Raw genomic sequence first — 15,541 nt, forward strand, 5'->3', positions numbered from 1 at the left:
TGTTCTAAGAACACATAATAAGCTTATTATTAATGAAAATTTTTTTAGAAATTATTTTTGTTATGAGAAAGAAGTTGGTGTTTTAGGTGGATATTGGAGGATGGGGTGATTTACCGAGCGGTGGAGCTTCCAGTCAACACGTAGGAGGCGTGGTGCTCCTGCTCCTCAGCTGCGTGTCAGCACCCCAACAGCACACCGGGAGCGTGGTGATCCGGCGCGCATGCAAGGATTTGGCACTACGCAGGGGCGTGGTGGAGCTAGCGTCGCGGAGTTCCGATGTGCCTGCACCACAGGGAGGCGTGTTGCAGCTGCTGCCATGCAAGAGACAAGTCTCACCTCGGTAAATAGCAAGCGTGGCCTAAGTTGCTCTATATAAAGAGCCTCCCCCAAACTGTAATGTATACAAAGTGTGTTAGTGAGAGAGAAGAAAAACATTAGTGCATTACACCAGAAACAGAGAGGAAGGGGGTTGCGATTCAACTAAGAGGGGAAGGGTGTTGCTGCTCCACAAGGAAAAAGGGTGGGAAAATAGGCAGAAAAAAAATATTATTTTGTATTTATTTTAAAAAATGGTTCGTAAGTATAATGTTCTGGAGGAACATATTATAAATTATTTGGATCATCCAATTTATGTAAGTTGTTAAATGATATTTTTATTGTGTATTTAAATTTCTGTTATTTTTTGTTATTTAACATGTTAAAATATAATATTTTTGTTAATTTTAAATTAATTTTATGTTATAAAAATACTAAAATAAAATATACATTATACTATACAATATACTAAAAATTTTAAAAAAATATATATTTTTTACGATAAAAATATAAAAATAATACTATAGTAAAACAAAATATATATTCTGTAAAATAAATAAATATGTATGTTGAACATATTCAAAATTTTAATATATAAATGTTAAAGTAATAAATAAATATTAGAAAAATATATACGTTGTTATTAATAATATTAGAGAAATATATGCTTTTGATGCACGAAAAAAAATAATTAAAAAATTATTAACTATGGTACTGGTAATGCACTACACATTAATTATTTTAACACATAAAATATTAAAATAAATAAATATGTAAATAATATTATTAAATAAAATGATCACATACAAATAGATATGTAAATAGATATGTTAATATTTGTTTATTAATAAATGAATATTTATAACTAATATAACAAATATATTTTGTTGATGCAGCCTAACAGAAATTTGTTGGTGCGTAAACTGGATCCGCCAGAGAGTTGAAACCCGAGGGTCGAAAACTACTTACGCGTCACGGGATTCTACCACGTATCTATTATTGGGATGATAAGAGGATTTCACCCGTTGTTAGCTGCTCTGGTTGAAAGGTGGAGGCCGAAGACTCACACTTTTGTGTTGCCGGTGGGTGAGGTTACAGTGACATTGGAAGATGTCGCACATATATTCGGCTTACCCATTGATGGAGAGCCTCTGAGTCTGCCGGTGAATTTGAAACATATTATGCATAGTCACTTCGTCAGTGATTAGCATGGTATCAAACTGTATTAGACCACCAAAAACTACAACAGAATTTCGGTACAGAATTCTGCTCACTCTCATTAACGTACTGTTCTCCGTGTTTTGACAGAGACCGTTCTAAAATTCCATAAACGTCATGGTGCATGGAACCACAAACGAAAATGGATTTTGGCACACAAACCTCACTCCCTCATGAGTATTACGTATTATCTCACCATCGCGATACACTACCAAGTTTGCGGTACCCTCCATTACACCAGAAACATACTCAAAGAACACTCACACTTCCTCAGAATAAAAATGGATCCGAGCACTGCCTTTTATAGAGAGTAGCATTCACCACGCCCCACGTTCTGATTGCCTCAGGCCAATCACGCGTTGCCACGTGTTAGGACGCCGCTGCGTGCTGACTCAGCACGCCCCCACGTGCTGCTGCCACGTCATCATGCCCCCACGTGATGCCACCGTGTACCAATCAAGCTCCGTCACGTCATCATCACTCCCCCACGTGCTGCGTCAGCACGTCCCCGCGTGATGCTTTCGTGTAACACTCAAGTTCCGCCATGTGATACCCCGTGTACCACTCAAGCTGTGCCATGTCATCTCGCCCCCACTTGTAGCAGTCAACATGCTCCCTGCGTGTTGATCATGCACCCCAGACGTCCACCATTGAGTAAAACACAATATTTTTTTATTTTTAGCCAAATCACCACTCTCCTTCTCATATTAAAATTTTTGAGCCAAATTTTTAAATGTTTTTATTTAATGAATACAAAATAAATACATTAAAAACTAAAATTTTTTATATTTTCGATGAAAACTTTCTTAATTTATAAATTTTAACATGCCTTAAGGATACAAGATACATAAACCCATAATAAAATTATCAACTTCCTTTCATTTCTTATAAAATATTTATTTTGATGCCTATATTCGATAAGTCATGGGTTTAGGAAGGAATTAATATGTATCATAGGGGATAGGGGATATAGTCCAAAAAAAAAAAATAAGAAGAAATACGATTTTGGAAGAGATTATGATAGCTATTCAATTTCTCCTCGAGGAAGCCAATATAAAGGAAGAAGATTAAATTTTAGAAAAAATGAGCTTTTATTAAGATTAAATTTTAATTTTTTTAATAAAATTTTAAAAGTTTCGTGTTTGTAAGAGTTTTCGGTAAATTTTTGGTCTTGATCCTCTTCTAATTTGATAAAATATTTAATATTTATTATAAAAACATTAAATATTATTAAAATTTTTTATTTCATAATAAATATTAAATATTAACATATAATTTATTTTAAAAAAACATAATTTCGAATATTATTATGGATAAAATACTGGCGTAAATCTATAAATTTAAACTTTAAAGCTTTAAGGAAATTATTTATATTAAACTAATCATCAGTCACGACTTAGCACAAATCTACTCACGACTCACCTATTCTTTAGTGGTTTAAAATAAAACTAGGGGGCTTAATATTGTTACCTGCTAACACTTTCAAAGCACTTTCATCATTCTAAACATGAAACAAAATTCAATAGTCGCGCATAATTGTCCTGTCCATCAATTATCAACAGTATATAACCCCCTAATCAGATTTTTATACTAATTTACATAACATAACCAACAGTTCATATGCTATGTTCGGCTAAACACAGCCACTCAATTATGGGTGCCAACCTCATCATGCTCCATCTCTTCTGCATCCTCAAAATGCTGATCGTTGATATGAAGCTGCAATCAATCAAACTTAATATAAATAGGAGATAATTTTGAAACCAATTTAAAATCTCATACTGAACATGGGTTTCTTATATAACAGATCGACAATTCGCCATAACCACTCCTCTTTCCTCCCCGGCCCCTCTACCAGTTACTTCGGAGATAAGAAAATACAAAATCATCAATATGAAGCATTAAAGCCTCACAAGTCATGAGAATAGATAAGGATTCCGGTACAGAGAAACACATTACAAACCAGCATTATGTTTATTCACATCAATACACAATAAAAAATATGCCCTCAACCAGTTAATAAATTGTCTCAGTGTAATCATTTTTGCTTCAAATTTTCAAAATAATAACAAAATTCTATATTCCAATATTTGAATTTAGAAATTAGGTTACCATGAACTTGAAAGTGTCAATAGAATGAAATTCCATAAAATAGCATTCATCATTTAAATATCAGAAAATTGTACTTATCAAAATTTTTGCAACAAAGATTGATCGTCTACCCCTCCGAAGCACAAGCCAGTTATTAGTAAAAAATTCTTTAGAGAATGGGAAGTAAAATCAGTTGGAAAACTTTATACACTAGATACAGTAAAGGTACTACACAATAAATAGCCAGCCCCTTAAACAAGTAGAATAAAGACCAAATGAAATGAGTGGCTATCTTGTTCTTATAACAACTGCCAACAATTTTTTCACATCCATATCTAGCTTAGTCTCTCAAGCCTACCAAAAAAACAAAGTAGAGGAGAAAAAAACAAAAAAATTTTGCCAAAGTCCTTAATATTTAATAGATTATCATAAAATGCAATGTATTTTACATTAATATTCAGGGTCATGCCTAAGGTTCTCCTTTAATCAGAATTCAGAAAATGGTACTTGATCCAAATAGTATATAGTAACCTAATTTGTTCTAGATACTAAAAAAAGTAAGAAAACAAAACAAAACAAGGTTCATGATGTTTGCAATAGCAACAAGTATTTACACAATTTAAAAACATCTGACGTCTTCCCTCCTGACCTAGCCTCTCCCTATATCACAGACCATTCAATAACCCACAATGCTGAACTAAGAGTGTCTTCGAATAAAGCATTTGGAGGACGAAATGTATTTTCTAAGAGGCTTTTAAATCCTTTCATTGGAAATGCTGTTTGGATATTAATAGAAAGAATTTTACAACTTACAAAAGTATCTTATAGAGTAATTTTGTTTAGTTTAAATAAAGAAATTAAAATACCCCATAAGAGAGAAAATTCTCAAAATTCTTCCATTATCTCTTCCTTTAAAACTTGATTGACAACAAATTTGTTCCCAAACTTGATACATATATATCATCTTTTGTTGTTGCACAAATAAGACATTCTAGAATTACATCAATTTAGTTGCACAATATTTTAAATTCTTCAAAAATTTTGAAATACTCTATCCAAACAACACTCTAAAGGATTTTAGGTAAGAAAAGAATGAAATTCTAGTTTGAATGTGTTAAAACAGAAAGCAAATGATAATTATTTGATTCAAGAGACTCGGTAGATCAAGACTCAAGCATAACACCATATAAAAAGAAAAATAAAAACAACCACCAAAATGAAAGGGAAAGCACAATTAACAAATAACCTAAAGTATCCATAACTGAATTTACAGAAACTTTGAAGGTTAGACATAAAATAGTGATAAACAACTTTAAAGTATCCATAACTGAATTTGCAGAAACTTAATCACACGAGAAGTTGCAGGATTATATGTCAGAATATGAGACTACACAAACAAAAGTGGATAGGGAACTACGAGGAAGAGCAACCAACCTCAAGTACTGTACGAGCTAGATCATGATGTCCATTTGACTGACCAAGACAGTTCGCTGGATTATGAGAGATATAACCTTCTTCCTCTGGGAAAAAATGAAGATCTTTAGCAACGTAACAACTAGAACAATCTACGGGATCAAACCTTTCCAAATTTTAACAAACAAGGTAAAAAGCCCCGCATTATACCTTCCTCTTTCCCTTCCATCTGATCAGCACTGAAAACCCAATCATGCTCTTCTCCTTCCTCTAAAAGAACAATATCAGCAAAAACAACTCAGAAAGGAGTAAAAAGTAAAAATAGAGTATTAATAACAGTATGGAAGGTTAGCGATAACCATCATTTGGTTCTGGATTAAGCTCTACACACTCACAGAATACTTGAAACAAAGTATCCACTGCAAAAAATACATATAAGCAAACCCCGGAGTAACAAACTAATAATCTATCAACAAGAAAAGTACCAAAGTGTAAATTGGCAACATACGTTGAGTAGGATCAGAGGGAATAAGTCTCATCTCTGTGATTCTGGATAAATCCTGTATGTCACTGGATTAAGAGTCGGAGTTTTCAGAACCATCCTCTTCAGCATTATTGTCAATCTTCAGGAAGCGCCCTACTAGTCAGAGATTTGAAAATAATAAAACGACTAAACTGTAACACATTAATTAAGAAATGATAGGTGATACCTGGGTGTATAAACAAGGATGGGGGTAGGCATCTGGGTCTCTTGAGACGGCATGGAGGGAAATAGACAAAAAATCAACAGCATATCCCTTGGTGTTGTCTACATCGCTGAGCCATATCACTTGCCCGCAATAAACAGAGTCACCAGATTGTGATGTTTAGTAAAATTGAGTATGTAACTGTAAAAGGAAGGAAAGAGCTATGGAAAATAACATGTGATTTAGTTACTTGGTAGTAATATAGAGTGTGCCGGAGGAGATGGGAGGGAGGTTGGCAAGCACAAGGTCCACACCACGCTGCATGTGCATGAGTTCCTCCCCATTCTCAGTGTCCAGGACAGGTTGTCCATTATTGTTTCTCTCAGTGAAGTTTCTCAACCCTAAACCCATTTTATCACCGATTCTACGAATATCTATTGACTCTTACAACGAACTTCAGCTTAGCTATTACGGTTGTACATGGTTATGTCAGCTCAAGCTCACCTTTGGTTAACAGAATCAGAATACAATTTCAGGAATCACACACACACACAGAAATATAAATTTATACAAAAGAAGTAAATTTATAATTAAAAAAAGGGCATACTTAAAGCAAGAACAGGAGAGGCAACGAAGCAGAGTGGGAGGTAAGGGGAGAGCAACGGAGAACAGAGAGGAGCAGCAGAAAAGAAGAGAGGAGGTGACGGCTGGCGAGCACCATGTGAAGGCGACAACAACGGCAAAGCTCAGCAGACTGGAGTTGAATCAAACCTTCACGCTGAGGGGTCCGGAAGAATGGTGACGGTTGGGGCTGAAGAAGAGCGAAACGGCGGGCAGGTGTCGCTGGAGGAGGATGGAGGAGATGTGGAGAACTGGAGATTCACAGAACAGGAATCCTCGGGATTTAGGGTTTTAGTTTTTTTTTTTACTTTTAATCTAAACCCTAAAACGATGTTGTTTTTTGCGTTTTGGCAAAACCGATAAGGTTTTATTTTGTTCAACCGACTGGTTCTTAGCCAGTTGAATGATTGAATTCTAGTTTTAGAATTAGATGATTCTCCTTCCAAACTGAATTATGGTCAATTATGAGTTTTACTTTAGTAGTTTTGTTATAAATTTAAATTTTTTGGTAACCAAGTCTAATTAAATTAGTCCAAACTCATTAAAAATCAATTTTTTGGTAACCAAGTTCTTTTCTATTTTATAATAAACTTAAGCTACGAAGATCAATAAAGGTAATGGAACTAAAATTCTATTGTTTTTTGACCAATTTTATATATAGTGTTTTTTATTTAGTGTCTAATTCATGTCTAATTTATTTTTTATAATATATTTTAAATATTTAAAATTTATTAATTTTTATATTTTTAAATAAATATTAATTATTTAACAATTTTTAATTATTAGGTATTAATTTTTTAGCACTATAACAAACACCTTATTTTTTCTCTTGAGATATCGATTGTTGTATACATTGTATCTGTAAGTGTTGGTGTGAATTGAATCGATTTTTGTATATATTGTATCTGTTATTTTTAGACATATGCACTTTATTTTCAGTTTCTCTTGCAATTTCTTTAAATTTGTTCCTCAATTAGTTCATCTGTTCTCCAACTACTCTTTTTTTTTTTTTGCATTTTGTTCTTATTTCTAACATCTATTATTTCTTCAATTATATCTTTGATTTGTTGTTTCAAGCAAACACTTTTAAAATCATATTTGTGAGATTGTGCTCAATAATAATAAAAGGGTTTAGCTAATATGTGTCACATGTGTTCTAAGAACACATAATAAGCTTATTATTAATGAAAATTTTTTTAGAAATTATTTTTGTTATGAGAAAGAAGTTGGTGTTTTAGGTGGATATTGGAGGATGGGGTGATTTACCGAACGGTGGAGCTTCCAGTCAACACGCAGGAGGCGTGGTGCTCCTGCTCCTCAGCTGCGTGTCAGCACCCCAGCAGCACACCGGGAGCGTGGTGATGCGGCGCGCATGCAAGGATCTGACACCACGCAAGGGCGTGGTGGAGCTAGCGTCGCGGAGTTCCGATGTGCCTGCACCACAGGGAGGCGTGTTGCAGTTGCTGCCATGCAAGGGACAGGTCTCACCTCGGTAAATAGCAAGCGTGGCCTAAGTTGCTCTATATAAAGAGCCTCCCCCAAACTGTAATGTATACAAAGTGTGTTAGTGAGAGAGAAGAAAAGCATTAGTGCATTACACCAGAAACAGAGAGGAAGGGGGTTGCGATTCAACTAAGAGGGGAAGGGTGTTGCTGCTCCACAAGGAAAAAGGGTGGGAAAATAGGCAGAAAAAAAATATTATTTTGTATTTATTTTAAAAAATGGTTCGTAAGTATAATGCTTTGGAGGAACATATTATAAATTATTTGGATCATCCAATTTATGTAAGTTGTTAAATGATATTTTTATTGTGTATTTAAATTTCTGTTATTTTTTGTTATTTAACATGTTAAAATATAATTTTTTTGTTAATTTTAAATTAATTTTATGTTATAAAAATACTAAAATAAAATATACATTATACTATACAATATACTAAAAATTTAAAAAAAAAATATATTTTTTACGATAAAAATATAAAAATAATACTATAGTAAAACAAAATATATATTCTGTAAAATAAATAAATATGTATGTTGAACATATTCAAAATTTTAATATATAAATGTTAAAGTAATAAATAAATATTAGAAAAATATATACGTTGTTATTAATAATATTAGAGAAATATATGCTTTTGATGCACGAAAAAAAATAATTAAAAAATTATTAACTATGGTACTGGTAATGCACTGCACGTTAATTATTTTAACACATAAAATATTAAAATAAATAAATATGTAAATAATATTATTAAATAAAGTGATCACGTACAAATAGATATGTTAATATTTGTTTATTAATAAATGAATATTTATAACTAATATAACAAATATATTTTGTTGATGCAGCCTAACAAAAATTTGTTGGTGCGTAAACTGGATCCGCCAGAGAGTTGAAACCCGAGGGTCGAAAACTACTTACGCGTCACGGGATTCTACCACGTATCTATTATTGGGATGATAAGAGGATTTCACCCGTTGTTAGCTGCTCTGGTTGAAAGGTGGAGGCCGAAGACTCACACTTTTGTGTTGCCGGTGGGTGAGGTTACAGTGACATTGGAAGATGTCGCACATATATTCGGCTTACCCATTGATGGAGAGCCTCTGAGTCTGCCGGTGAATTTGAAACATATTATGCATAGTCACTTCGTCAGTGATTAGCATGGTATCAAACTGTATTAGACCACCAAAAACTACAACATAATTTTGGTACAGAATTCTGCTCACTCTCATTAACGTACTGTTCTCCGTGTTTTGACAGAGACCGTTCTAAAATTCCATAAACGTCATGGTGCATGGAACCACAAACGAAAATGGATTCTGGCACACAAACCTCACTCCCTCATGAGTATTACGTATTATCTCACCATCGCGATACACTACCAAGTTTGCGGTACCCTCCATTACACCAGAAACATACTCAAAGAACACTCACACTTCCTCAGAATAAAAATGGATCCGAGCACTGCCTTCTATAAAGAGTAGCATTCACCACGCCCCACGTTTTGATTGCCTCAGGCCAATCACGCGTTGCCACGTGTTAGGACGCCCCTGCGTGCTGACTCAGCACGCCCCCACGTGCTGCTGCCACGTCATCATGCCCCCACGTGATGCCACCGTGTACCAATCAAGCTCCGTCACGTCATCATCACTCTCCCACGTGCTGCGTCAGCACGTCCCCGCGTGATGCTTTCGTGTAACACTCAAGTTCCGCCATGTGATACCTCGTGTACCACTCAAGCTGTGCCACGTCATCTCGCCCCCACTTGTAGCGGTCAACATGCTCCCTGCGTATTGATCATGCACCCCAGACGTCCACCATTGAGTAAAACACAATATTTTTTTATTTTTGGCCAAATCACCACTCTCCTTCTCATATTAAAATTTTTGAGCCAAATTTTTAAATGTTTTTATTTAATGAATACAAAATAAATACATTAAAAACTAAATTTTTTTATATTTTCGATGAAAACTTTCTTAATTTATAAATTTTAACATGCCTTAAGGATACAAGATACATAAACCCATAATAAAATTATCAACTTTCTTTCATTTCTTATAAAATATTTATTTTGATGCCTATATTCGATAAGTCATGGGTTTAGGAAGGAATTAATATGTATCATAGGGGATAGGGGATATAGTCCAAAAAAAAAATAAGAAGAAATACGATTTTGGAAGAGATTATGATAGCTATTCAATTTCTCCTCGAGGAAGCCAATATAAAGGAAGAAGATTAAATTTTAGAAAAAATGAGTTTTTATTAAGATTAAATTTTAATTTTTTTAATAAAATTTTAAAAGTTCCGTGTTTGTAAGAGTTTTCGGTAAATTTTTGGTCTTGATCCTCTTCTAATTTGATAAAATATTTAATATTTATTATTAAAACATTAAATATTATTAAAAATTTTTATTTCATAATAAATATTAAATATTAACATATAATTTATTTTAAAAAAACATAATTTCGAATATCATTATGGACAAAATACTGGCGTAAATCTATAAATTTAAACTTTAAAGCTTTAAGGAAATCATTTATATTAAACTAATCATCAGTCACGACTTAGCACAAATCTACTCACGACTCACCTATTCTTTAGTGGTTTAAAATAAAACTAGGGGGCTTAATATTGTTACCTACTAACACTTTCAAAGCACTTTCATCATTCTAAACATGAAACAAAATTCAATAGTCGCGCATAATTGTCCTGTCCATCAATTATCAACAGTATATAACCCCCTAATCAGATTTTCATACTAATTTACATAACATAACCAACAATTCATATGCTATGTTCGGCTAAACACAGCCACTCAATTATGGGTGCCATCCTCATCATGCTCCATCTCTTCTGCATCCTCAAAATGCTGATCGTTGATATGAAGCTGCAATCAATCAAACTTAATATAAATAAGAGATAATTTTGAAACCAATTTAAAATCTCATACTGAACATGGGTTTCTTATATTACAGATCGACAATTCGCCATAACCACCCCTCTTTCCTCCCCGGCCCCTCTACCAGTTACTTCGGAGATAAGCAAATACAAAATCATCAATATGAAGCATTAAAGCCTCACAAGTCATGAGAATAGATAAGGATTCCGGTACAGAGAAACACATTACAAACCAGCATTATGTTTATTCACATCAATACACAATAAAAAAATATGCCCTCAACCAGTTAATAAATTGTCTCAGTGTAATCATTTTTGCTTCAAATTTTCAAAATAATAACAAAATTCTATATTCCAATATTTGAATATAGAAATTAGGTTACCATGAACTTGAAAGTGTCAATAGAATGAAATTCCATAAAATAGCATTCATCATTTAAATATCAGAAAATTGTACTTATCAAAATTTTTGCAACAAAGATTGATCGTCTACCCCTTCGAAGCACAAGCCAGTTATTAGTAAAAAATTCTTTAGAGAATGGGAAGTAAAATCAGTTGGAAAACTTTATACACTAGATGCAGTGAAGGTACTACACAATAAATAGCCAGCCCCTTAAACAAGTAGAATAAAGACCAAATGAAATGAGTGGCTATCTTGTTCTTATAACAACTGTCAACAATTTTTTCACATCCATATCTAGCTTAGTCTCTCAAGCCTACCAAAAAAATAAAGTAGAGGAGAAAAAAACAAAAAAATTTTGCCAAAGTCCTTAATATTTAATAGATTATCATAAAATGCAATGTATTTTACATTAATATTCAGGGTCATGCCTAAGGTTCTCCTTTAATCAGAATTCAGAAAATGGTACTTGATCCAAATAGTATATAGTAACCTAATTTGTTCTAAATACTAAAAAAAGTAAGAAAACAAAACAAAACAAGGTTCATGATGTTTGCAATAGCAACAAGCATTTACACAATTTAAACACATCTGACGTCTTCCCTCCTGACCTAGCCTCTCCCTATATCACAGACCATTCAATAACCCACAATGCTGAACTAAGAGTGTCTTCGAATAAAGTATTTGGAGGACGAAATGTATTTTCTAAGAGGCTTTTAAATCCTTTCATTGAAAATGCTGTTTGGATATTAATAGAAAGAATTTTACAACTTACAAAAGTATCTTATAGAGTAATTTTGTTTAGTTTAAATAAAGAAATTAAAATACCCCATATGAGAGGAAATTCTCAAAATTCTTCCATTATCTCTTCCTTTAAAACTTGATTGACAACAAATTTGTTCCCAAACTTGATACATATATGTCATCTTTTGTTGTTGCACAAATAAGACATTCTAGAATTACATCAATTTAGTTGCACAATATTTTAAATTCTTCAAAAATTTTGAAATACTCTATCCAAACAACACTCTAAAGGATTTTAGGTAAGAAAAGAATGAAATTCTAGTTTGAATGTGTTAAAACAGAAAGCAAATGATAATTATTTGATTCAAGAGACTCGGTAGATCAAGACTCAAGCATAACACCATATAAAAAGAAAAATAAAAACAACCACCAAAATGAAAGGGAAAGCACAATTAACAAATAACCTAAAGTATCCATAACTGAATTTACAGAAACTTTGAAGGTTAGACATAAAATAGTGATTTAAAGTATCCATAACTGAATTTGCAAAAACTTAATCACACGAGAAGTTGCAGGATTATATGTCAGAATATGAGACTACACAAACAAAAGTGGATAGGGAACTACGAGGAAGAGCAACCAACCTCAAGTACTGTACGAGCTAGATCATGATGTCCATTTGACTGACCAAGACAGTTCGCTGGATTATGAGAGATATAACCTTCTTCCTCTGGGAAAAAATGAAGATCTTTAGCAACGTAACAACTAGAACAATCTACGGGATCAAACCTTTCCAAATTTTAACAAACAAGGTAAAAAGCCCCGCATTATACCTTCCTCTTTCCCTTCCATCTGATCAGCACTGAAAACCCAATCATGCTCTTCTCCTTCCTCTAAAAGAACAATATCAGCACAAACAACTTAGAAAGGAGTAAAAAGTAAAAATAGAGTATTAATAACAGTATGGAAGGTTAGCGATAACCATCATTTGGTTCTGGATTAAGCTCTACACACTCACAGAATACTTGAAACAAAGTATCCACTGCAAAAAATACATATAAGCAAACCCCGGAGTAACAAACTAATAATCTATCAACAAGAAAAGTACCAAAGTGTAAATTGGCAACATACGTTGAGTAGGATCAGAGGGAATAAGTCTCATCTCTGTGATTCTGGATAAATCCTGTATGTCACTGGATTAAGAGTCGGAGTTTTCAGAACCATCCTCTTCAGCATTATTGTCAATCTTCAGGAAGCGCCCTACTAGTCAGAGATTTGAAAATAACAAAACGACTAAACTGTAACACATTAATTAAGAAATGATAGGTGATACCTGGGTGTATAAACAAGGATGGGGGTAGGCATCTGGGTCTCTTGAGATGGCATGGAGGGAAATAGACAAAAAATTAACAGCATATCCCTTGGTGTTGTCTACATCGCTGAGCCATATCACTTGCCCGCAATAAACAGAGTCACCAGATTGTGATGTTTAGTAAAATTGAGTATGTAACTGTAAAAGGAAGGAAAGAGCTATGGAAAATAACAAGTGATTTAGTTACTTGGTAGTAATATAGAGTGTGCCAGAGGAGATGGGAGGGAGGTTGGCAAGCACAAGGTCCACACCATGCTGCATGTGCATGAGTTCCTCCCCATTCTCAGTGTCCAGGACAGGTTGTCCATTATTATTTCTCTCAGTGAAGTTTCTCAACCTTAAACCCATTTTATCACCGATTCTACGAATATCTATTGACTTTTACAACGAACTTCAGCTTAGCTATTACGGTTGCACATGGTTATGTCAGCTCAAGCTCACCTTTGGTTAACAGAATCAGAATACAATTTCAGGAATCACACACACACACACACACACACACACACACAAACACAGAAATATAAATTTATACAAAAGAAGTAAATTTATAATTAAAAAAAGGGCATACTTAAAGCAAGAATAGGATAGGCAGCGAAGCAGAGTGGGAGGCAAGGGGAGAGCAGCGGAGAACAGAGAGGAGCAGCAGAAAAGAAGAGAGGAGGTGACGGCTGGCGAGCACCATGTGAAGGCGACAGCAACGGCAAAGCTCAGCAGACTGGAGTTGAATCAAACCTTCAAGCTGAGGGGTCCGGAAGAATGGTGACGGTTGGGGCTGAAGAAGAGCGGAACGGCGGGCAGGTGTCGCTGGAGGAGGATGGAGGAGATGTGGAGAACTGGAGATTCACAGAACAGGAATCCTCGGGATTTAGGGTTTTAGTTTTTTTTTTTTACTTTTAATCTAAACCCTAAAACGATGTTGTTTTTTGCGTTTTGGCATAACCGATAAGGTTTTATTTGGTTCAACCGACTGGTTCTTAACCAGTTGAATGATTGAATTCTAGTTTTAGAATTAGATGATTCTCCTTCCAAACGGAATTATGGTCAATTATGAGTTTTACTTTAGTAGTTTTGTTATACATTTAAATTTTTTGGTAACCAAGTCTAATTAAATTAGTCCAAACTCATTAAAAATCAATTTTGTTAGTAAAAACGTGAATATCAAGGTTCTGAAAACCGGACCGATCATCAAATTGCTCTATTCACTGGTTTATTGGTTCAATCAGTCTAACTGTGATCCAACCAAAAAAATCATTTTAAAATAAAATAATAAATAAATTATAGAATAACTCTCATCAACACAATAAAAAACAATCAATAAATCATCAACACAATGAAAATTATAGAACATGTTTATTGCTATATTATAGTCTATAGAATTATAAAACATGTTTGTTTAATAGTTAATAAATTGATAGTATTAAATGTTTTCCAAGCATCCAATCAAATGTGTTTTTAGATAATGGTAAAAGATACCTAAAAGATGCACCATCAAATTTTTAATATAGTTTTCACAATGTTAACACAAATAACAAAAATTAACAAAATTTTCAACCAAATTTTAACAAGCTCAGCACAATAATTAACAACAAAATCAAGAAAATTTAACAAAATTTAACAACAGAAAAAAAAGTAAGAACCAGCAAGAACAAGCCAGTAATCAATTTATTAGTATTAATTTATCATCAATCAATAAGCTAGTAACATGATTAATCAGTCAAGAACAGGCCAGAACAAGCTAGAGTAGTGAGCAAAGTCAATCAACCAAGAACAAGCATTAAGCACTGACAGAGCATCCAATTAACTGAAGCACAGAGTAAAAAAAATAGTAACACATTACTTAATCAATAATCATCAATCAATGAAAGCACAAAACACCAGCAGTGAGCATTAAAAAAAGACTATCACTGACCATCGAAGAACAAGCACGAAGAGGGTTTGATTTCTGAACAGACAATAAAAGAAACACGAATAACAAGCAAGCACTAGATTGGAATGGAGCGAAGTAGTGAACACTGATAGCACGAAGACGGAAGTTCTTGAGTGCAATGGAGGCGGCAACAGCAGTCTCTCACTCCGACAGACGACGACAAGATTGGAATGGAGAAGGGTTTTTTTCTTCGTTGAGCTTCTGCTCTCTGAACTCGAAGGAAGGAGATTGAAATGGGAAAGGGTTTTTCTTCAATAAAATCACAAAACATTCAATAATCAATCACTGTGATTTGATTTCCGAACAGAGCATTAAAAAGAATGAAGATCATGTGACAGTGAGCACTGACCTTT

General features: G+C 33.8%; 2 pseudogenes; both read right to left on the reverse strand.

Annotated features, from left to right (window-relative positions):
- Positions 1-3,180: 3,180 nt before the first annotated feature.
- LOC130976426 (chloride conductance regulatory protein ICln-like) lies at positions 3,181-6,141 on the reverse strand (annotated as a pseudogene).
- Positions 6,142-10,662: 4,521 nt separating this feature from the next.
- On the reverse strand, positions 10,663-13,609 carry LOC130982734 (chloride conductance regulatory protein ICln-like; annotated as a pseudogene).
- Between the last annotated feature and the right edge of the window lie 1,932 nt (positions 13,610-15,541).

The sequence above is a fragment of the Arachis stenosperma genome, chromosome 1 (genome assembly GCF_014773155.1).
Source record: "Arachis stenosperma cultivar V10309 chromosome 1, arast.V10309.gnm1.PFL2, whole genome shotgun sequence".
NCBI lineage: Eukaryota > Viridiplantae > Streptophyta > Magnoliopsida > Fabales > Fabaceae > Arachis > Arachis stenosperma.